A 25822-nucleotide genomic window follows, 5' to 3' on the forward strand; every position below is an offset into this window, starting at 1 on the left:
CTAATACCGTATTTGCCGGTGTACAAGATGACTTTTTGGCCCTGAAAAACATGCCTCCAAGTTGGGGGGGGTTGTCTTATATGCCTGGTGCACTTCCAGCAAACCCTCCCTCTCTCCCAGCGAAGTCACTTACCTGGTAGTAAGACTGAGTAGACCTAGCCCGCCCCTCCTTGGTAGCCTGGGAACAGCCTGACTCTAGCACCGAACAGCTGACTGTCGGGAACCAGCAGAGAGGCGGCAGCCATTTTGAGATGACCATATGGCTGCTGCCTCTCAAAATGGCTGCCGCCTCTCCAAAATGGCTGCCACCTCTCTGCTGGTTCCCGACAGTCATCTGTTCGGCACCGATGCTGTCCTTCTTCCAGCAAACCCTTGCTCTCTCCCAGCAAAAGGAACCAAAAGCGGCAAAACGAACTCTCCCCATGATGCAGCCAAAGCAGAATCACGCATGCGGAAGAGGGGGTAATCTTATACAGCAAGTATATAACCAACTCTACATTTTGAGTGGAAATGTTGGGGAGTCGTCTTATACGCCTAGTCGCCTTATACGCCAGCAAATATGGTAAATGTAGATTGTTGTACATGAAATAAATAAAACATACCCTAAAAATAAGCCCTACTGCATTTTTGGGAGCAAAAATTAATATTAAACCCTGTTTTATTTTTGGGGAAACATGGTGTGTGTGTTTCAATAATAATAACTGTGAGCTCTCAAGTCAATTCTGACTTATGGTGACCCTTTTTAGGGTTTTTGAGGTAGAAAGTACTCAGAAATGGTTTACCATTCCTTTTTTTCTAGGGATACCTTGAAACTGTGCAGCCCTTCTGTCCTTAATTTCCTCACATGGAAAACACTGTGTTTGAAGAAAAGCAGTTTTTGTTGCACACAGGTGCTACTTCAGCTAGAACTCTGGTTTTTCATCTCTCCTGCTAACACAGAGGAACGTCCACATTGCTCTTTAGATATCTCACTTTCCACCCATAGAGAGAAAAGAGTGGGAGGGACTGAGCATTCTCCTCCTTATACAGTGCTGCCCCGCTTAGCGATTGCTCCGTTGAGTGATGAAATCGCTTAGCGATGGGGTTTTGGCCATCGCCAGAGTGATAGCTTAGCGATGGCCCCTATGGGGAAAAATTGCTTTGCCATGATCGCGGGGAAGTGATCATGGCAAAGCGACCCTTTTTGCACAGCTGATCAGCGGTTCCAAAATGGCCACCAGAAAAACAAAATGGTCGCCCGCTGGTTTGCCTTGCTTTAGAGGCACCGAAAATGGCCACCCCTATGGAAGATATTCACATAAGGTCAGTTTTTAAGCCCATAGGAATGCATTAAACAAATTTAAAATGTTTCTATGGGCTTTTTAAAATCGCTTAGCGATTAAATCGCTTAGCAACATTTTTCCTGGAAAGGATTAACGACACTAAGCGAGGCACCACTGTATGTTCATTCTACCTGGAAAAATAATGCATGAAGAGGGCTTATCTCTCAACTTAATCTAACTTTACAGCATACTTAAGAAGAGAACATGGGGAGAGGGAAAGCCATGAAGCATTTAAGGCAGCCATCTCAGAGAGCAGATGCTGGCAAGATTCTGGAAAAGAATTCTGTGTATGCAAAGCAAAGCAAAAGGGGCGGTATATAAGCAGCAAAGCGTGCTGCTTATATACCGCCCCATAGTGCTTCAAGCACTCTCTGGGCGGTTTACAAGTTAATTATTCAGGCTACACATTGCCCCCCCCCCCCAGCGAGCTGGGTACTTATTTTACCGACCTTGGAAGGATAGAAGGCTGAGTCAGCCTTGAGCCGGCTATCTGAGATTGAACCCCAGGTCGTGAACACAGTTGTGGCTGCAGTAGAGCAGTTTAACCACTGCGCCATGAGGCTCCAGAAATGGAGTATGCATCACAATCTTCCCAGAAAACCTTGAGCTGCCGACTGTGAGCCTCCTTGCTAAAGATGGGAGGCTGGTAATGTGACAGAGCCCAGGAATGATCCAAGCATTATGCATCCCCTGTGTTGTTAAGTGGTAAACAAAAGAATTTTCTATTTTTGGTAGCATATTACTTAAGCCAGATCAGATGGCATTTAAGTTCCTTTAAATCAAATACCCTTTGACTTGGGTGTAAATGTTCATTGTGGCACCAGTGTAAAACGGAAACCATAGTTTATTTTCAATCTCTCAGTGAGGAATGCAGCTCGGTGGTTATTAAAGACATAATATGCCTTTTACAAAAGGGTTGCTAACTGAATATATCACACGGACTTCAACTGCTAAAAACACAGGGGGTTGTCCAAACTCTTCTTCCATCTCAGGTCGGAAGCAGAGTCCTCCTCCCAGCAAGCGTCTTGGCAGAAGCATTTCCCATAATCCAAAACAGAGGAGGAAGGGAATCCCTGGTCATATAGAAAGGGAGAAGTAGAGACAAATCATGGTGTCTGCAGCAGCAACAACTAGGGATTCTGGCAAATCTTTGGGTCCGAGTCTTAGGTAAAAAGTCGCAGGTCATAAGCTCCAAGTCAAGCCTTTGTTAAAAACAACGTTTTTTTCCACCAGATAAAAGGGGATGGGTGGGTGGGTTCCTGGTCATGAGTTGAGTTCAAGTCTCGGTCAAGTTGCCAGTGCAACTTAAGTCCAACTTGACAACGAATCTTGTGACTTATCTCTGGGAACAACAATGGCAGATGACAACAATAGTGGTGGCAAGGAAGAAGAAGTGAAGGAAGCAGTCACAGGAACTTCACCTAATCCATCCCCAGAGGCTAGCTCTCCTATACAGAGCTGTCTCTTTCCACTTGAAGATTAATGCCAGGCTTTGAGGAGCTCTCAATTATTATTGGTGACTTCTAAGGCACTCCTCCCACTGTGTCTTGTTGAAAGACACCTCACTGCTTGGCATTAAACGGAATGAAGCAAGAGACATGGGGGGCTTCTAAAGACAGTGGGAGTACGGCAGCTGCCGGCTTCCTCTTTTCCTTCTTGACACCACCGCTGCTTTTTCATTCTTGTTTGGAAGGGGGGAGGCAGCCACTGAAGTAAAAAATCCTGCTGTGGCAGGCTTCTCCAGAGCAACATGGGACCTGCCATGGCAGAATGGGGAGAGGCAAATTGGCTCAAACTGATAGTAAGGGGCAGCCTTGTGCCCTGTCCTAACACTTTAAAAAATACTACCAGCCCTTTCTAAGATCTTTAATTGGCCTCAGGAAAACAATGTGGTTAGCAGTGCCTGACAAAACGTCTCTTGGCCCCAAACCTAACCAGCCACTCCCCTCATATGTCCTAACTGGCTTCTTTAATATGGAAGCCCTTAGGTGACTTCTTTAATTTTCAGACTCTTGTTGACGTCTTTATAAAATCCACCCTATCTCACTACTTTTCTGTCCAAACACAGTCTAAAATTTATCTTGCAGTTACATTTTCCTTTCCTTTTAAGTCTCCTTTTCTATATGACCAGTGATTCTCTTCCTCCTCTGTTTTGAATTATGGCTTTTCTCTGTTGTAACTGACTAAAAAGTTTTTGGAAGAATGAACACTCTCCCTGTCTTTCACCATCTGCTGCCCTCAAAAGCAGTGAAGAAATAGTGGGCTGTCCTGCCACCACTATGGACATAAGAGACAACGACCTGTTGTATCAGCTTCTTCTTGGCTTTTCTTTCCGGCAGCAGAATGTCAAGGGGGTATATGCTGAGCTCCTTTGAAGGCAGGGGATGTAAATAATAGTAATAATATTTTAATTATCTGGCTGGATAGCCCATTAAATTAGGTTTTTAGCTGTGGAGCCAAAAGTTGGAAATTCAATTCCCCATTGTGCCTCTAGGGAGAAGAGCCAGCCTGTGTGGCCTTGGGCAAGCTGCAAAGTCCTGGGGTGACCCCAGAAGAAACAAATGGTAAACTACTTCTCTCTACCTAAAAAACACTAAAAATGGTCACCATAACTCAGAACTGACCACACAATTATTATTATTATTATTATTATTATTATTATTATTATTATTATTATTATTATTATTATTATTATTATTATTATTATTATTATTATTATTATTATTATTATTATTATTATTATTATTGGTGGTGGTGGTGGTGGTGGTGGTGGTGGTAATAGTAGTAGTATATTTTAATTAGAACCAGTCCAGCTAATTTTTCTGTTTCATGACTGCAATTTTAGATAGGAATTTAAACCATCATTACTCTATAGCGGCCAAAATCCTAATATTAACACCTGCCGGCATAACACAATTGGCTTAAATATCAGTAGCAGATTGCTGCAAATTAAAATAAAGGCATTTATTGGTGTGTGCGAGAATAAGTGTCTGTGCTAAGTTGTGGCAATTCACAACTTAGATTTATAGCAATTGAATTATGGCAGTAATTGCATTACACCCACATAAAAACTCAATAGGATTTTGTCCAGTACCACTCACAGAACGTCAGCCTTTTAATGATGATTTGAAGTGTTACCTTGCAGAACATGACATCTCAGTTTTTCAAAATCTACCACAATTGTAGAAATATCTGTCCTGGACTGAATGGGAGAAAAATGTTTTCAGTGCTTTCTCTTTAAAACATTTCCTCATAACCATAACAGGGGGTGGGGGGCAAAATGAGGCAGTACTACTGATGAAACAAATGTATATTTAATTGTACTTTGCTGGAAATGTTTGTTCTTCCTTTCTGAAAAAAATATATAATTATATTGATATTGATTTCCAGACATCCCACAGGCTGGAGTAAAGCTTTTAGAATGCTGACTTTAGGAAAAAGGCCTTCCCTTTTTTATGCCCTTTGAGATCTTTGTGAACTTCTGCAGTGGCTAGCAACTGCTTACCTTGCAGCTCCGGACAAAAAAGACATGGAGGTGATGGTGGTGAGGGGAAAGTAACTCAAAATCAGCACAGTTGCCCATGGTGTGCAGTCTAGCCACTGCAGTACAAAAGAAGAAAGTGCTAATAAGAGTTGCCTGTATCTCCTGTTTAAAGGATTTTAGGTAGGCACCTGAGGCAGATTCTGTGGCTTTGCCTGAGGTCAATAATGCTATTGCCTTTTGAAGAAGACACCTTAGTTATTTATTTATTAACATTGTCATTCTATGTTGCCCAGTAATGTTTAAACAGTCCGATTACAAATGCAGTGAAATATGAAATAAGGCAGAGATCAGATGAATTTTTAAAAAGGACATCTTTCAGGCTTTAAAATTAAGGTCTGGATTTTGTTAAGAAATGTTGGATGTAACTGCTCCATCTACACACACTGTTGAATTTCTGGCTTTCAGTTGAGCCAGGCAGAGATCACCTTGCTGAAAGCAATGGGGCTTCTATGTGCACAAGGCAGAAGGGAAGACCCCTGTACATAAATATCGGGGGTGGGGGAGGAGGGACAACTACACACAAAAGAGCAAAAAAGGAAAGCATGCTGCTTATATACCACGCTAGGCCATGTACAATTTAATTATGCAGGTTATACTCAACCCACCCCCAGCAAGCTGGGTACTCGATTTACAGACCTCAGAAGAATGGAAGGCTGAGTCATCCTCAAGCCAACTACCTGGGATTGAACCCAGGCTGCAGCACTGCCATTTAACCACTGCACCACAAGGCTCTTAATACACAATGATGTGTTGCATTCTTGATGAAAACAAACAGGATTTGGGCTGAAGTGTTTAAAGCTGGTGAGGAAAGCAATAAAAGTCTCCAACCTAGCATCAAAAAGACTGTAAAGTTGACACCAGAAGCCAAGATTGTTATTGTTCACCAATTAATTTGACCATCCAAATGCTCTCTGTCAGCCAACCTCAATGTGCTGGACATAAGAGCTATAACCTGGGCAGAGTGATTGGGTCTTTCTGCTGGAAAGGTGCAAATCTACCTGCTCCTAGTTTGTATACTGCCTCCAGCAGCAACTCCCCAGGGAGAAGGAAACATCAAACAAGGAGCCTCAGGATGGTGCCAAAATGATGGTCACACGAACAGAGACCCAAATGTTCCTCCCCATTTCTCCATCCAGTTCCTGCACCTGCCAGTCCCTTGTGACTCATGTTGAATAAATGGAGCAGCTAAAGCCCCAGGTGCCACAACTGCAAGTTATGTCTGTGTTGGACATCATGACCATTATCCCCAGCCAACATGGTCATGATGTCCAGGGAAAAAGATTGCTGTAGTCCCGGACTCCTGGAAGGTGTCAAATTGAGGAAGTTTGTTCTACATCAACAGGAAACCTCTGCTGATTTTTTTCCCATTCTATGAGGGGCTAAAATATTTCAGGAAAAAATGCTGTGAATTCATTTCTGCAGCAAGCACTTCCTTCTACATTTGCCAGACAACTTTTTGCCCACCAGATGGGCTTTTCCCCTAAGCTCCCATGCTACTAATAAAACTGCAGCATTTTTTTGTTAATTTATCACTGTATTGAAGTCTAATAAATGGACCATACGCAGCTAGGATGGGAGAAAGGTACGCCTCCCATACATCCTGTACATCATGCTAAGCAAAAGACATGTTGTGTTAACTGTCAGCTTGAGAAATAGCTGACATTTGTTATTTTAATTAATAGTTTACTTTGCAGAAACAAGCTTCTATGGGAAAGTATGGCTTGTGTTAAATCTTCACTGCAGCATTCTTTTTTTACAGACTAGGAGGTGAAAACTCATTTTCAAACAACTGCTTCGCTGTACAAGGTCACCACCGACAGCTTGAATGCACACATCAAGGAGACATCTGCTTCTGAGACACCGATCCATATGATAATTTGCTTAATTTATAATTTAAACAATCATGACACACTTTCTAGGGGAACATTTCATCATTTATAGCCCAGTCTCCTCGATACCTACTCAGAGGTAGGTCCCATAAGGGCTTTTGTCCAGACTAAGCGTGCATTGGACTGAACCTTCGGTTGCACTCCTACGCTTACTTAACTTTAGCCCCAGTGAATTCGGTAGGGCTGACTGCTTTGTAGACAGGCAAAGGATTATGCTGTCAAGTCATTCAGGCAATGAATTTACTGCACAATCATCTACTTAGCCAATGCAAGAACCCCAAAATATGTGCCCTCAAATTCTGAATTGTGGTACCCCTATGAATGAATAATCTCCAAATGTGCTATTGTTAACAGCCTTGTGCAAATTCAAGACCATGGCTTCTTTTACTAAGTCACTCCATCTCATATTTCACATATCTGGCCAGGACCTCACCTGAGGCATGTTTTATCAGCAATAATGACTGACCTGCACAGTTAAGCACCAACCATTTCTTTGTTCCTTGCCCACATGACTGAACACCAGACAGGCTACACTTTCGATATTAGGTGACTGGGTGAATATTGCTTGCTAATAGGTGGGTTTAAGCAAACCTCTTCTCCTGCTGATAAGAGAAAGTATAAAAGCTTTGTAACTACGCCACCAGAGTGTACTCCTTTGTCTTTGACTTGGTGCACCTCTACAGGTAAACAAATAGTTTCAGTTTACCTTACCTCACCTAGTCTGTTTGTTTGCCTCCACCCTTCACTATGAGAATCAACCTCCAATGCTAAATCTGCCACAAGAAACTTCAATGGTGGAAGCCATTGAAGTTTCTTGTTGCACAGGCAAGGCAGGGAGTTTTTATATAAAAGCATTGCCAGCAGTTGCATAAACTGCCAAGAACCTTCTTACGCTATTATCTTAACTCCGCACATACTTTGTACACAGGTTTACATATGCAAAGATCTGTTGCATTGCATAAATATGTGCAGAATATGTGAGGGATTTCTATAATGAGAGTTTTAGGTCTATGTTCTGAGCATGGATATTCTGTCCCTGTTAACAACCCCATCTGTTGCAAAAACATCAAACTATATTGGCAAGGTTTGTTATCTTACGTGTTTAAAAATGTTAAAATGACTATGCTGCAGCCACTGACAAGTCTGAGGACTTTGGGCAGTGAGGCTGACTCTTTGCCCTACACCCTGGATAACGCGAAACTATTTAGTCTCACAAGATTTGCAAGCAGGAGGGGGAACGCCAGGTTACTTAAGGGGTGTTACCCCCTCACACCGCCCTCTTCTTTTCGGGCATTGAGAAAGATGAAGAGAGCTTGCTATGCTGCTTGCAATTTTCTGCTGCGTCACTTGTAGGGCGATTTTCTGCTGTAAGTTCCTATAGGAGGGGAGGGTAGCATTGGCTCCCTCCCATGGTTCCTTTTGATGTATTAATTAATTTTTGTTGATTATTGCATTGTATTTTTACTTTTAGTTGATATTTGGCAGCACGTAATCAAGTTTAGTATTATTTATACCTGTTATAAATAATACTAAACAATTGAGGAAAGGAAGGGAGCAGGAAGAGTATAAGTGGTAATTTGGATTAGGTTATCCGGCAGGGAAACAATTTAGTTCAGGACGGTGCCTTGGCTTGTTGCTGCTGCTTGTGTCGGACACCCCTTTTCATTTTGTATTAATTTGAGCGTGATTGGTACCTGCCTTTCAAGCCTTCTTTCCCACATCTACGCACCGATACATTCCCCCACACACACATTCAAACCATAATGGTTGCAGGCCGCTGGTGGATTGGAGGATTGACTAACCCAATTGCTCAACATGGTAAAAGAAGAAGAAGTATATAATAAGTAATAAAATAAAAGTATAAATAAATAGGGAAAAATTAAAATAAATTAATGTTTTTAATTGGAATTAATTTATTAATTATTTAACTATTTAATGCAATACAGCATATTAATCTGTAAAATAATTATTAAATAAATTATTTGAAGTATATAATAAACATAAATTAATTGAGGAATAAATTGGTGGTATTTCATTGATTCAATAGATAACTGATTAATTGAATTCAGGCAAATATTGTTTATTATATTCTAATTAATTAGTATATAAAGTGACAAATAAGCTTCGACTATAGGCAATATTTATTTGGAAGGTGCCTTAATAAACACAGAGTTCTAACTCCTGTCCTCTGAAGATGCTGGCCACAGAGACTGGCGAAACGTTAGGAAGAAAAAACTCCAGACCATGGCCAAACAGCCCGAAATACCTACAACAACCAATTCATAAACACGCTGTCAACTGAATGACTGTTTTGCTTTTGTGGTTAAAATTTGTAAATACAGGGATGCGATTAACATAAACAGAGTTTGTAATGATGTACAGTAATGTGTGTTTCAAAGATGGTGGCATTTGTAACCCAATAGCACCATCTTTTGGAAAAAAATTTTTTTTAAATTGAACTTTAGGTTTTTCCTGGTTTCGTAAAATGTTAGTCAGAAAATCCTGAAAAAAACCTGAGATGGGAATTCCCACTTCAGGATTCTCTGCATTAGCAGAAAAGATAGTCAGGAAACTCATGGAAATGAAAAGGACCCAAGTAAATGGGATTTAAAATTGTTGTTTTTGACCCAGAGATTCCCAAGTAAGCACCCGCCTTAGAACACTGACGCTTCTCTCCCATACATATTGCTATATTGATTGCTCCTGCATCAAGAAGGAACCACAAAAAGCATTCATTGATTCCTATTAGGTGATGAAATAATGGAAGTTTGCTTTTGTTTTTGTTTTAAAAATCAGGCAATGTGCCTGAGATTCATGTTACCATGTGTTTTGCAACCTAAGTGGTGGACAAATTGTTGTACCTTCCCAGGCCATCCTATATTGCTCCTTGCCCAGGACAACATAAATAGATTTCCACAAAAAGAAAGTCAGACCTGTCATCATCAGAGGTCATCCATGAACTTTGTCTAAGCCAAGCCCGAGGCCCGACCCTGCCACTGTTTTCTTTATGTTTTCTTCTTTGCTAATAAGTCCCACCTTTCTGTCTCATCTGACAAACAGGGCTGTCAAATAACTTATTATTGTTACCACCGTACATAAATCTTGGTGGTTTGATTCTTACAAATCATGCTTAGCACTACCTCATAAGCGGGGGGGAGGGGAGGAATCAACCCTGGGCTGATTCCAAAATATGTTTTTATACTGCTTTCTTGAGAGCAAAACGTTCCAATGTTTTTTTTCTTATAAAAGAGAAAGTACAGTATAGGGTTTAAATCTAGTGTAACAGGAAAGAGAAGGGAGGAATAAACATAACAATCTTCTTGATATCAGTCAACCCTGAGAACTGAAGGTCCTGCTTAAAATGGTTGTAAATCCAGATTTGATCCCAAAATATAGAGGCTAAATTTGCAGGTTACCAATGGGGGAACAAGATGGAAAGTATTGAAAATAGAGCCTCATTTTTTTCCCTGAATAAAAATGTTTGGAAAAGATTTAGTTCAACTACCATGACACAATCTGTACTTTTCAAAATACCATCTTGATAGTACTTTAGGTGGACTTCAGTTACTTACCCCAATAATTTGTTTTTCTATTTTGCCATTTTTAGCTGTATTTTAATGGTTTGCTTTGGTTGATTCGTATGTGGAGATATTCAAAATCCGGGTTATTCACCATAAAGCGCCATCATTCACTAACTATTTAATGTTAAATACATTTACTTTTCATATCTATTTCATTTGGTTTTGAATTCTCTTTTTGCTTATATCAATATTTTATTGTTATAAAACATTTTGGTGTTGTTGTTGTTTGTCAGATCCAGATGGTAGGACAAAAAATATTATATAAGGCAGCTGGGGAAAAAAATGTAAGCATCTTTAAAATTAAAAGGCAGATGAATAGTGGCCATTTTTAAAAGAAACATTTTGCAGTCCAAAATGTCTTAATGGCACAATCGCTTCTTGGCCTTTTGGCTAAGGTCAAATGTAGAGTAATGTAGCACACTTGTGGACAAGAGAAATCTAAAGTCTTTTCATGTGGATGTTTGAACACTACAAATTTCTCATCCAACAGTATGAAGCCTTTGTATCATCCTCAGCCCTGTATTTTTACCATAAAATTGACAATCCTCACCTATTGTGGCTTTTACTTTGCCCCAGTACTAAGAGCTGTTCAGCAGCAATGTAGTACAACATTACTGGCACTGTGTAACTCTAGTTGACACATACTTGAATCATCTTTTGAGGCCACAGTTTTGAAGGTATACAGGTAAAAGAAGTCAGTTGTGTATCAACTCTCCTTTTAGTCTTCTTCAGCATTAGACCAATCCTAAGTGTCACTAGGCTCTCACACATAAAGTCATGTTTTGCTCAGACACATAAATAACGTAGGTGACTGACTGCAGCAGCTGTAGGTTTGGGACTGCAAGTAAAGCCCAGGCTTAGAAATAATACATTGGCTAGAACCTTATTGCTGATTTGCAGTATAAACCTATGGAATGGAAAACTTGTAAGTCTTGGTAACAAACTGTAGCTCACTAATGAGGTGCTGGTCACGTCCCTGGGCGCAAACCTGCGAATGTATCCAGCACCTCCTTGGTGAGCATAGTTTTGCTGCCAAGACTTACACAATTTAACTTGTGCAAGAGTAACCTTGTAATAGGAATCTGGCCAACTAATGTTGCAATGAGTACAGGTTGGGGATTGTTTTAGTAATGGGGGAAAGGATGTCATTTTCTGAGCCCAATTAAACCATAATGCGCAATGCGCTCAGCAAGTAGAGCAAGTGAGGCAGTCTGCCAGTCATACTTTCTCTAATGGCTAGTGAGCATCATGTCACCAAGCAGATTGTGGTAGATTTCAGATGAAGAAGACATTTACAGGGTCCAGCTCTGCTCTGAGTAGGATGGGGCCCTTCTTTTATATAAAACAAAGCAGAAAAGAATCTGCTCTTTGAGTCCATTTATTCAAAGTAACATCCCTAGCTCCCTCTGAGTAAAGCAAAGCACGACCCAAATGTTTCCTCTGGACATTCACAACTAAATTGCACGGAGCATATATCTCAAATTATTCCATGGAGATCCTTGTGCGTGCAAAATACGTTGGGCTAGCCCAGTCTGTATTGAAATCATTCGGCTAACACCCAAGCATTCTGCACTATTCTCTTTCAGAGTTCTTCAACCATCTGCCCACAGAGAGGATATGAAACGAGAACTCACCAAAGAATGCTTTGATACACTTGATATTTGTCAAAGCTGTTTTGCATACTTGATATTTAATTTTTAAGGCTTCTGAAAGATGCCTTACATTCCATAGTCCACTAGCACTACTTCTCAGATTTATAGCAACACATTTACGCACATTAACATACATATTATTTAACATAGGCAGTCACAGTCTTTTGACACAAAGTGGAGTTGACTTCAGTTATGTACCCAGTCAAAGATTAAGGATGACACAGTTGCGAATTTTCTATGTAAAGAGCTCAATGTGTGTCTGAATGGAATACATACTTCTTTGAATATTGCTGGACTGAGGACATTTATGAATGGAACTCCTTAAAAATTTGGCCAACACTATGCAATGGATTTTCAGCAGGATCAGTAAAATGTCATCAGTCTGTTTCGCTATTAACACTGAGAAATGAGAACAGAAAGAGATGTATCACATGTTGGTGCAAAAAGCTGGAAAGGAGACCAGCAGCAAATTCTTGAAGATTTTTAGATATGGGATCCATCATTAGAACACACAAGCTTTTTGGGATCCATCCTATCTATCTATCTATCTATCTATCTATCTATCTATCTATCTATCTATCTATCTATCTATCTATCTATCTATCTATCTATCTATCTATCTATCTATCTATCTATCTATCTATCTATCTATCTATCTATCTATCTATTTAGCTACCTAGTTAGTTAGTTCACCATATATGTGTACAGTGGCAGTGCTGTAGTCCAGCTGTGTGAAAGAGTAGTGGGTCCTGGCCACTGTCTGAAGAGAGATGGCATCTAATTCCATTGATACCTTGATACCTAAAGGCCTGTGCCCAGAAATTTTGTACTGAGATAGGCTGAATATTACGAAAGTGGCCAGGATAACCCAATGAAAAGTAGCTGAGGCAAAATGTTTGTAAAATACACAGGCGGAGATCCAGTAGTAAGACACATCAATGGAGCAATTGAATCACCATGTCCCCACTGGTTCAATGGAGTATTCTACTTGTGACTTACTACTGGATTTCAGCCACTGTGTCCATTTAACATATCTAACTACAAGCATGGCCCAGTGATATCCACAACCAATCCATCAGTAGTTTAGGGATCTGGCTGCAGAGCCAGAGGTTGGGAGTCTGATTCCCCACTATGTCTCTCGGACAAGGGCTGGACTCAATGATGCACAGGGGCCTTTCCAGCTCTGCAGTTCAAAGGTGATGATGCCAATGATGGCCTTATGTTCACAACTTGGGTGGACTCCTGGGTTCATTTTTGAGCCTGGATGCCAGATTACAGCAGTGGCCAGTAATATTTACGCAGTTAATGCACCAGCTACAACTATTCCTTGAGATGTCTGATATGGCCACAGTGACAGATGCCTTATTTTTATCCTGTTAACATGCTCTATGGAGAGCAGGTCCAGGATGCTGCAGCTAAACACTTGACCAGAGGCAGATAAATGGAAGATGGACGCTCCTCATTACAACAGCTTCATTGGCTACTGGTCCATTCCCAGGCATAATCCAAGATCCAGGTTTTAACGTATAAAACAGAGATGAACTGCCAGTTCAGCAATTTGTGCCAGTTCATTTTTTGTTCATACAGATGTTTGGTGCCTCTTCCAGTGGGTGCCCACTCAAAGGCAGCGCCCACGCTTCCCTGCCCCACCTTCTCCAGGCACTGACTCTGAGTGGGTGTCCACTGGAAGAGCCAGGGCTGGGAAGCACTCAACACCTATTTGGATAAAAATGAACCAGTGCTTCATGCCCATCTCTACTATAAAGCTTAAATGACTTGGGTTCTAGCTATTTGAGAGACCTCCTATCAGCCTGCCTGGGTTTTAAGATTTTTCAAGGGAAGCTTTTCTCTCAGCCTCCCCACGCTCACAGGTGAGACGCAGGAGAGAGACTTTCAGTGGTTGCTTCCAAGCTATGGAGCTCTGTCCCACAGAAGACCAGTCTGACACCACCACCACCACCCCACCTTGCTGCCATTCCACCAGCAGGCAAAGCTCTTCCTTTTCAGACCCGTTTTTAATATGGAAACGCCTACTGAGGAAGGGATTCTAGAGGAAAGTTGTCCTTCTGTCTTTTTAAATGCAGTTTTTAATTTGTTTTAATGGACTTTTGACTTTTTGAAAATTGTCTCCATCATCCCAAACAGTTACACTCACATACAAGAATTCTATATGCATACATAGGCTTTTCTGGACCGCTTCCTGATGTATTCCCAGCAGTATAGTGATAAACGTGGAAGTGTAGCTGCCCGTCCTGACAGTCCATCATAACCAGCCCCCTCATAAAGAGAATCCAGAAACTCAGACAGCTTCATGGGTCCACATCAACAAATAAGGAGCGGGTGTTTTGTAAAGTGGATGGCTCTTAAGTGCCCATTTTAAACCAAAATAACCCTCAAATCCTTTGCATTACAACAGAGATCACTTGCAACAATCTACTATTCCTGGGAAAATCCATTTCCTTCCCAACTGTAACAGGGATTGCACCTAAATTCAAGTCTGAGGGATGTAGCAGATGATATAACAGTCTGTGCAACTCAGAAAGTCCAAGATTTTCAACCCTGAGATTCCTGGTTCCACTACACCAGGAATGTCCGTCTTGACAAGTTGAGCCTGGGCCTTCAGAATAGCATGTGATGCAGCCTGGGGAGGCAACCGTAACCACATTCTCACATGGAGTTGGCTTGCAAAGAGCTGTTTTGATCCCAACTAGAGGCAACAATAATATCACTTTGGAATCATGCAGATTTATTTATTTATTTTATTTATATCCCGCCTATCTGGTCGGTTAAGACCACTCTAGGCGGCTAACAACATAGAAATAAGACAATAAATGTATATAAACCAAGTTACATAAAATAGACATTACAAAAACTGAGAGCAAACAATGGGGAGTAGAGAAAGACGGCATCAGGGATTGACTGGAGGGAAGGCCTGCCGAAACATCCATGTTTTTAGTTGATTTTTAAAGATACCCAGTGAGGGAGCCACGCAGGAGGGTGTTTGAAATATTTGCCGATTCATGTTCTCACCCCCACAGTGGAATACAAGCTTTTGCAAAGTTTCTTCCTAGACTTTTTTTTTCCTTAGCAGGGCCCAACAATCTAATGGATTGAAACTTTCTTACTCTCTGATTGCTTCATTTGGCTGCGGCCATCACTCAACAAGTCTCCTGGTGGCTCCTTTGCAGGCATTTGTGAAACCTCTTGAATTACTTCCTGGGGATTCAATGACATTAGAGTTTCCGTTTTCATGCCTACACTGAAGTAATAAAACGAGTCCCAAGGAATATATATAGAGAGAGGAAAAGAGTAATTAACAGTTGTGATACTTGCTCACTGTACCCTGTAACTGTATTTTTAGCTTATTATCCACTTCACAATAAAAAAATAAAGATGTTACTTTCATTCTAATCTCTTTTTAAAAAATATGCAGCTCATTGAATACAGCAGCCATCTCTAAAAGGTACTTAAAATTTAACAAAGCAATGACTAGCCTTCAATTAAAACGCAAAATGTCCTCCTAGATTTTTCACATTAAATAGCCCACACTGCCCATTAATGGTTAAGTCCATACATTCCTAGGGATAAATGTATTTTCCCCATCAGCAATAGTACAATTTTGCTTTGTTTACATTTCCTTACAGGTCACCTGGCTTTGCTATTTCCTCTTTCTTTCTTTCTTTCTTTCTTTCTTTCTTTCTTTCTTTCTTTCTTTCTTTCTTTCTTTCTTTCTTTCTTTCTTTCTTTCTTTCTTTCTTTCTTTCTTTCACTCTCTCTCTCTCTCACTCACTCTCTGAAGAAAAATAACACTTAGATATTTTATCACTGAGAACTATCAGGACAAAAACAAACAGTAATATTAAATATAGAAAGGTTGTTAAAAATGTGCTAACACAGTAAAACCCCACAAACTAAGGTGTGTGAGATGCATAGAAAATTACTTGACACATGTCCTTCAAAAAAGTTTAATACCTAGTCAGGGCACATTATTGCTCATCTAATTCTTGGGGCCTCTAGCTGCCAGTAGCAATTATCTGTAAAAGAACATGTTTCCCCTATGAGGAGCTATTGGGGGCTTTTTGAGTAAACCTAAGCATAGCCTTGAGCAAAACACCTACAGGGAATACAGTATTTGGAATACAGTATTGCTTGTGGATGAAATATCACAATTTCAGTGGCAACATGTGGAGATATGCAGGTACATCTGTTTGAACATATTGATGTGTTTATTTGTTGACTTTAATTACACAATATACTTGTGCATACATGTAAAATATTTCTCCACAGACTCTAGCAAACTTTTCCTAAGAGTTTTTAAAGCAGTTTTTGAATTGGAAAGTTTATTGTTATTATTTAAAAATACCAAAGACATTCAATCAAAATTATAAAAAACATTGACTGGTATTATATAACAGGTACAAGTTTTAACCAAAAACTAAGTATCTGTTAAATATCGACACAGTATGTATGCTGAACCTAATATTGCCTCTTTTTTTGTAGCTCTGATGATGATTTTTCTGAGATCTGCAACTGTTTATATTACAGTTCAAAATTTCTCGATATCGTTCCCAAAATCCCGATAAATATGGGGACCACTGAAGTGTGTTTCATACAAAAGCGAGATGTTTTAATGGCCAGGTCTCTGTACTTTGTTAGTGATTCCACTTCTTTATTTTTTACTCTGGCATCCGCTGGAATCGTAATGTCAATAATCCAGACATTTCTTCGTTGTGTTACTACTATGTCTGGTGTGTTAGGTTCAAGATGTCTATCACTTTGGACCTGGAAATCCCACAAGATTTTGATTTCCTCATTTTCTGACACCTTATCTAACTGATGTTCCCATGGGTTTTTGGAGGCTGGCAAGTTATATTTTTTTCTATTATAGCCAGTGCTCTAATTTTGCCGCTCTATCATGTCTGAATCTGTGCAATCTTGAGATACAGTATTCACAGATGAGGTGTGACACAATTTCATCTTTTTCTCAGCAGAGTTTGCTGTTAGCATTAATTCCTTGAATTTTAGCTTTCATCACATTGGTTTGGAGTGCTTGTTCTTGTGAAGCAAAAACCAAGCCTTCGGTTTCTTTCTTAATGATCCTCAGTTTTAGCCATGCCCATGTTGAATTATTATCATGCTTTCCATCAATATTTCCATCAATATTTCTCAATATGTAGTCTATGCAGTGACTTGTTTTTCCATCTGTTTAGTTTATTTTCAAGTTGTTGTTTCTTATATTAAGACTTTGTGTCTGTTAGTTTCAAAATGCTCTCCATTTTCACTCCTTTAAATAATTTTTCTCTGCTTGTACTTGTTACATACAGCACTGATGTTACCTGTCTGTCATGGGTTTGGAGGGAAAGTTCCATCCTATGGGGAGTGGAAGGCGGGACATCAGGAGGAGGGGCTGTACTGTATATATATGTGTAGCTTGTGTGGAGACGCTGAGAGAAGAGACAAAGCAGCAGCTGGGAAGAAGAAGCTGGTGTGGGAGTCTGTGTGTCAGACAGGGTACTACTGTGTGTCAGAGTACCAACCTGATAGGTTCAGGTGTCTGTATGGTTAGCCAGAACTGATAGGTTCAGGGTCTGTGCTTCAAGTTAAGGGTTCTGTGTGAACCAAACTGTGTGTATGTATGAGTGAAACTAAGCCACGTTACTATATCTTATTCACCCGATCATTTTATTTTCCCTGTGTGTTGTTTTAAATAAACCTTATTCTTTTATTGGTTAAAAATCCATCCCTGGTCTGTGTGACTTCTTATAGGGAATGGTTGGTGGCAGCTTAGTTAACGTGTGGCAGGTCCCAGTAGGTCTGGGTTTGTCACATTGATTGGTGTCCAGCGTGTGGGATACGACTGGTCCAGTTGTCCAGCGGTCCAGCAAAGCCTTGGCAAGTGTGCCCAGAGCAAGGGGGGTCTAGTCAGGGACAATCTGAGGCGCGTAGGTAATCTTCTAGGTGTACCTCACGGGGAGGTGCGCTAGTAGAAGAACGTGCCAACTGGGGAGACTAGATTAGGGTGCTCTGAGGCAGCCTGTTTTTGGCGGGAAAAAGCTGAGGCAAAACTGTGAAATAGCAGTGAGCTAGTTTGTCTGCTGAGAGGCCCAGCAGAGGGGGGTAGACTCTAACTCGCTACAGTTGCAAGTAGTGCTGAAGGACAGCAGCAATCTATAGGGAAAGCTGGTTCTGAGGCAAAAGGAAAAAAAAAAGTGGTCGTTTTATTTTGAGGCTTGACTTTTTAAAGCAGCCTGTTCTGAGGGGGGATTATGCCCTTGACTCGAAGCCAAATGGCAGAAATGGGTGAAGTGAAAGACCCCCAAGTAGACCAAGGTTCTGAGGATGAATTTGGCTCAGTGCAGGGTGACAGCACAGGAGAACAGAACCCAGAACTCAGAAAAATACTCCTAGACCAACAGCATGAACTGAGGGTGAGGGAAATGGAGGAAGTGAGAGAACCACAGGGAGACCTAAGAAACTTTAAGTTATCTCTAGAACATGAATTCAGAATGAAAGAACTAGAGAAGGAGGAACAAATTGAACAGCTTAAAATAAGAGGAAGAGAAAGAGCTGAAATCAGGCAGGCAGAGGCAGATGCCAAGGAAAGGGGAATGGCCATGAGGATGAAAGAGATGGAACTGGAACACAGAATTAGAATGGCACAATTAAAATTAACATTCCTAAATAATAAAAATAACAATTTATCAGTTGAAGAAATTTCGGAAAGAGAAAAGTATGAGGCTCAGGCCAGACAAAGTGAGCAAGATCTTGAAAAATATAATCAGCAAAAAGACATTAAATTAAAAGAAATCAGAGATAAGACTGAAGAAAAAGTAAAAGAGATAAAAGCTAGGGCTGAGGAAGAAATTTTACAGATCAGGGCTGAGTTTGAGGCTAAGCGAAAGGAGCTGGATTTGAGAATAAAAGGGAAGAAATTGCAGCAAGGGGGAGGGGCCCATGGTGAAGGGAAGCCCTCAGACATGAAACCAAGACCTCAGATTTTGGAGGGAAAACCAAAACAAGATGAGAAAGACTCAAAATACCCCAGAAAATGTTATTTCTGTCAGGGAAAGGGCCATCTAATCTCAGAGTGTGAGAAATTAAAGCAGCTAAAAGGAATGGTGCCTCAGGATTCGAGTGGAACCAAGCCAAAAGCTGTGTTCTGTGTCCAGAAAGAGCAAGGCTCATTGTCACTGAGGGAGCCTGTTGCCATGGCTACTCAATCTGGAACAGCTACATCTGCTGATCAGGCTGAGGAAAATGGTCCTCTTGTAGAGGTCAGGCGCTGCCTACTGGTGAGAACAGATTCCCAGTTGTTTGAAACAGCAGGGGTGGACGTAGGAATACTTGACCGTCAGTATCGGGGGCTGCGGGACACTTGTTCCCAGGTGACCCTGTGCCATCCAGATATTATTCCTAGGGAGTATGTAATCCCAAATGAGAGCATGAAGGTGGCAGGGATTGAGGGGCGGGTGATCTCACTGCCAGTCGCGGAGGTACCTATGAACTTTCAAGGCTGGAGGGGAGTTTGGCGGCTAGCAATTTCATCGACTCTGCCAGCAGCCGTGCTCGTGGGAAATGACCTGGCTGAACATGTGAAACGGGTGCTAGTGATTACACGTTCACAAGCCACCACGGGGACAGTTCAGGGGGGTAATGATGAGCCAGAGACGGAAGCAGAGGGGAGTTCAGAAGCTGTGGTGGAAACCTTAACCACAGACAGCAGATTTGGACAAGAGCAAAAGGCAGACGCCACTCTCCAAAAGTGTTTTGAACAGGTGACTGACGCCCAGCTAACACCTGAAACCCCAGTGAGATTTCTGGAGAAAAAGGGGATTTTATATAGAGAGACCCTGAGGAATATCTCAAAAGGGGGAGATGGGATCAGAAGTCAGCTGGTGGTACCTGAAAAGTATCGCCCCATGATCTTACAAAGGGGGCACTCTGACATGTTTGCTGCGCACTTAGGGGTGAACAAAACACAGCAGAGAATCACACAGAATTTCTACTGGCCTGACATAGGGAAGCAGATCAGGGAGTTCTGTAAACAATGTGATGTGTGTCAAAGGCAGGGGAATAGCCGCGACAGGACCAAAGCAAAGTTGTGCCCTTTGCCTGTGATTGACACTCCGTTCAAATGCATAGGGGTGGATATTGTGGGACCTTTGCCCAAGGCCACAAAGAGGGGGAACAGGTTCATTCTCACCATTGTGGACCATGCCACGAGGTACCCTGAAGCCATACCCTTGACTAACATTGAAACTAACACAGTGGCAGATGCCTTGGTGGGGTATATGTCCAGGATGGGATTTGCCTCAGAAATAATCACAGATTTGGGAGCATCATTTACATCAAAGCTCATGAAACGGTTATGGCAAATCTGTGGGATTAAGCCCAAGGAAACCACTGCCTATCATCCTGAAAGTAATAGGTTAACTGAGAAGTTCAATGGGACTCTAATGCGCATGATTAGGGCTTACTTGGCAGAGAATCCAGACAATTGGGACCAGAAGCTGCAATCCCTTTTGTTTGCTTATCGATCAGTACCACAAGCCAGTACCGGGTTCAGTCCATTTGAACTTTTATTTGGGAGAAGGGTGAAAGGGCCCCTTGATTTGATCAAACAAAATTGGGAGCAGATCACCCAGGATGACCCACAAGACGTTGTGACATATATAGACTCTTTAAGGATTGACCTAAAGAGAAACCTAGAGCTAGCAGCAGAGACCCTGCAAGCTCAAAAGGTCAGAAAGAAAGCTTGGGATGACCAGGAAGGCAGGGAGAGGCACTTTGACCCAGGGGAGGGAGTGCTCTGGCCTGGGCCCTGCAGAGAGAACAGACTGCAGCTGGGTATCCCAGAAAGAAAATACTTGGGTCACATAGTAGGGGGAGGAGTGATAAAACCCCTGGAGGCCAAAATAGAAGCTGTTCGTGATTGGCCTAGACCCAACACCAAGAAAAAAGTCAAATCATTTCTTGGGTTGGTGGGCTACTACAGAAAGTTCATCCCGAGGTTTAGCGAGATTGCGGCTCCGCTGACCGATCTGACGAGGAAGAAGGCTGATGACCGCATCCCGTGGACCAGCGACTGTGAGGAGGCGTTCCAGAGGTTGAAGCAGGCGCTAATCAACTATCCAGTGCTGCGGGCTCCAGACTTCGACCGGGAGTTCATCGTCTACACCGATGCGTCTAGCAGCGGGGTAGGAGCAGTTCTGTGCCAGGAGGATGAGAATGGTGACCAGCATCCAGTGTCCTACCTGAGTAGGAAACTTCAAAAAGGTGAGAGACATTTGGCAACCGTGGAGAAGGAGTGTTTGGCCATAGTCTACGCGATCCAGAAGGCCAAGCCTTACATCTGGGGAAGACATTTTATTCTGTGTACTGACCATTCACCATTGCAATGGTTAAAGACAATGAAAACCCACAATAGCAAACTTATGAGGTGGGCTTTAAATCTGCAGGACTATGACTTTGAAGTGAAGGTGGTCAGAGGGTCAGTGAACTGTGTTGCTGACGCCTTGTCAAGAAGACCTGAAGAATGAAGACGGCGAAAGAAACATGGACTATGTATATATATTGATGACAAAAAGTTAAATGTACCTGTTTTTTGAACTTGGTTTGTATGAATAAAGGTAAATTGATGTAACGTATATGGTAAATGTTTAAATGCCTAATTGATTTGGTTAACTTAGAATATAAGTATAAGTAAGTATGATATGGTATGTATAACTGTTGTTGTGTGTTTTATCCAGGTTGTTTTTTGGGAAAAAGCACCTTAGCTTTCCCCCTACAAAACAACTTATAAAGAGGGGAGGTGTTACATACAGCACTGATGTTACCTGTCTGTCATGGGTTTGGAGGGAAAGTTCCATCCTATGGGGAGTGGAAGGCGGGACATCAGGAGGAGGGGCTGTACTGTATATATATGTGTAGCTTGTGTGGAGACGCTGAGAGAAGAGACAAAGCAGCAGCTGGGAAGAAGAAGCTGGTGTGGGAGTCTGTGTGTCAGACAGGGTACTACTGTGTGTCAGAGTACCAACCTGATAGGTTCAGGTGTCTGTATGGTTAGCCAGAACTGATAGGTTCAGGGTCTGTGCTTCAAGTTAAGGGTTCTGTGTGAACCAAACTGTGTGTATGTATGAGTGAAACTAAGCCACGTTACTATATCTTATTCACCCGATCATTTTATTTTCCCTGTGTGTTGTTTTAAATAAACCTTATTCTTTTATTGGTTAAAAATCCATCCCTGGTCTGTGTGACTTCTTATAGGGAATGGTTGGTGGCAGCTTAGTTAACGTGTGGCAGGTCCCAGTAGGTCTGGGTTTGTCACAGTACTGACATAATCATTTAGGCTTCTTTTTTCCTCCTCTACTACCTGCTGCATTTGCAGTAATCCACAGCCTCCGAATTTTCATGCTAAATATAATCTATCCATATCACTTTTTGGATGTAGTGCGTGATGCATGTTCATTAGTTTCCATATTTTTCAATCCAATTCTTCTAATTCATTTTGGGTCCAATTTATTAGTCCAACTGTGTATCTAATTTACTGGAACTGCCCATATTTTTATGGCTTTGATAGTATTTCCACAATTAATTTTTATTTTAAGGTTTTCTGCAGTCTTTGGAAGTATTTCCTTTCTGTCAGTTCTTTAACTTTTGTGTGCACAATGCTATCTGCTTCTAGCATTCCAAGGTATTGATAACTTACATCACTTGACAGTGATTTTATAATATTGCCATTTTTAATTCTGTTCCATCTGGTTTTTGGATCTTGCCATGGTGTATAGACAGAGCTGCACATTTGTCAGTTCCAAACTTCATTTGGATATCTTCACTAAATATTTGCACTGTGTTTAGCAGTGATTCTATCTCCGTGGAACTTTTTGCATATAGTTGTATGTCATCCATGTATAAGAGGTGATTAATTTTTCCTGCCTTTTCTGAAATATAGTAGCCCAATCCAGTTTTATTTAAAATTATTGACATGGGGATTAGTGAGATGTTAAACAGGAGAGGTGGGAAAGAATCCCACTGAAATATTCCTCTTTTGCTGCTAACTTCCCCAATTTCTTCACCCTAGACCATTAACACAGTTTCCCATTTTTCCATGTTTTTCTTGAGGAACTTCTCGATGTTTTTACTAATCCCACAATAATTTAGGCAGGTGTTAATCCAGCTGTGTAGCAATGAGTCAAATGTATTTTTATAGTCTATCGAGGCCATGTTAAGATTTGTTTTTTCATCTTTTTGCATTCTTCAGGATCATTTTATCAAGAAGCAGCTGATCTTTTGTGCCTCTTGACTTTTTCTGTCATTTGGGATTGTTCCAATGACTACATTTTCATCATTCAGTAGATCTTTTACTGATTTCCTTTGTAACTGGTGCAAATTGGGGAGCGTTTGTCTTTCTGTGTTCTGGCTAATATAGGTTACTATTTTCTCCCTCAGTTATGTCTGCCATTCTGTCAACTCATAATTTCTGGGTTGTTCCATAAACAGTTCCTCTACTGATAATGTTTTCTTCCACTATTGCATCTACCTCTAGCCTCCATTTGTCTTCCATACTATGGTCATTGTTCTGTGTTGATTTTTCTTTTGTCACCTTTTCTGGTCCTTGCAATTCCAGTTCTGAAAACACTTTACTCCAGATGATAAACTTTTTCTAGTCCATTAATCATTGTTCAGTTATATCACAATTTTATGTTTCCTTTCCCGAACTTCCATCATTCTTTTTTGAAAACCACAGGCTGTTGGGTTTGCCTCGTAATAACATTTCATAATTTCTCAATTTTCAGTGGGAGTCCAAGTTTTGTGTTTATGTTGTTCCAGTAGCTTTGCAGCAGCCTGTCCTGGTTCCGCAACAGGGTCTACTGAGCCCTGTAGCCCATTTGTCATCAGATGTGCAGAGGCTATAGCGTCTGATGTGGTTGTTGACCTGGGTGACATCCGATTCGGTATGGATTTCTTTTTATTTTCTCCCATCGTACTTGATGGTTGGTGGACACAGTTGGTCTGGCTTCTCAGTTGAGACCTGTCTGGCTTGGCAGACCCTTCAGCATAGCTCTCAACCTTACCGAAGCGTGCAAGACCCTCCACCTCAACAAGGCCTGTGCCCATGGAGGAGGGTGGGGGTCAAGAAATTCCATAGACAGTCAATCAAAATTATAAAAATATTGACTGGTATTATATAAAAGACACAAGTTTTAACTAAAAACCTAAGCCTCTATTAAATATCGGCACAGTATGTATGCTGTTCCCAATACTGTAGTTTTTCAAAAAATTCTGATTATGATGTTTCTGAAATCCGCAACTGCTTATAATACTGTGTGAAATTTCTTGATATTGTTCCCAAAGCCCCAGTCATGTTGGGCACCACTGAAGTGTGTTTCATCCACAAGCAAGATATTTGAATTATGGTTGTTGTTGTTGTGGTTGTTGTTCTTGTGGTTGTTAACAATGTTTATCCTAAACCTGAGGAAATAGTTTTATTAAACTGTTGTAGAATGTATTTGGCTTTTACAGTGACTGTATCAGCTTTAGGTAACAGTGTAAACTAAAGCCTTTGTCTTAAGAACCAAGGTACTGTATTTTTTGCACCATAAGACTCACTTTTTTTCCACAAAACAGGGGGGTGGAAAGTCTGTGCATCTTATGGAGCGAAGAAAACAGATTATATTTTCCTGTTTTCTTCTCCTAAAAAATCGGTGCGTCTTATGGAAAGGTGCGTCTTATAGAGCGAAAAATACGGTAACTATCATATTGTACAGAATTGGGACTAAGGATAGATAGCTCTTAAAAACCACACATTCTTCCCAGTAATTTACAAATATGCAGAATCACTTATCAAAAACAAACTAAATGAGATGTCCAGCCATTTACACTGGCAAAATCTAATGTTCCTTGCATGGAAAGGTCTATATTGCATCTGCCCTATCATACAGGTGTTAGAGAGGAAGAATTTCTCAGAAGACAAGGAGATGACAGCCATAATTCAGTGTTTAACATGGCCGAATACACAAAGATTCCAATCCTCATGTGTAACAGTTAAGTATTCAAACTCCTGGGCTTTGGTGAATGAATCTGTAAGGGCCAAACTATACATAACAGAAAGCACAGAATTAGAAAAAAGAATTTCTTGACCATATGATTGCCCCAGCAGGAGCTTTTCACACCTCCTGTACTTTGCTTATCTCACTTTGTCTTGCCATCAGTCTTCCAGACATAAATCTTCACCTGGCCTTCATTTGCAGATCTCATTTCTCAAACACAATGGCCTGGTGGAACCACGTCCCGGGAACATTAATATGATTTCAGCTCGATGTACATGTTATCCATAATACATTGTTTGGCTCTCATGTTCCTTCGCTTTCGGGAGGGTTTTTTTCCTCCTCAAAGAACTCATTTCTTTCTTTTAAATTTATCAAAATACTTGCAAATATGTGAAAGTGCTTATTGAAAAATGAGCCATACAAAATCCTCAGTGATCCCTAATATAGAAGGCTCAAGCATACCATTAATTCACTTCTGTTCAAAAAGAAAAAGAAAAAAAAACAGCTTATTTTTATCTTTGCGCAACATAACCATTGCAATGTGCATATTCAGACATCTAAACACTCACTGACAAGGGCCCCTCCATTAATACATCATGCATCACATAAAAATCAAATTCCTGTTTTCCTCATATTTCCCCCAATTCTTCCACTCTAAGCATTAGTCACTGTAGTACATCATAAAGCCATGCAGGGCAGAATATTTCAACTTGATCTGAAGTAAATTTAAATAGTGAGAGACACCTAGTACTCATTTAGATGATGGGAAAGGGAGCGTTCTTGTC

The sequence above is a fragment of the Pogona vitticeps genome, chromosome 4 (assembly GCF_051106095.1).
Source record: "Pogona vitticeps strain Pit_001003342236 chromosome 4, PviZW2.1, whole genome shotgun sequence".
In the NCBI taxonomy this organism is placed as follows: Eukaryota; Metazoa; Chordata; class Lepidosauria; order Squamata; family Agamidae; genus Pogona; species Pogona vitticeps.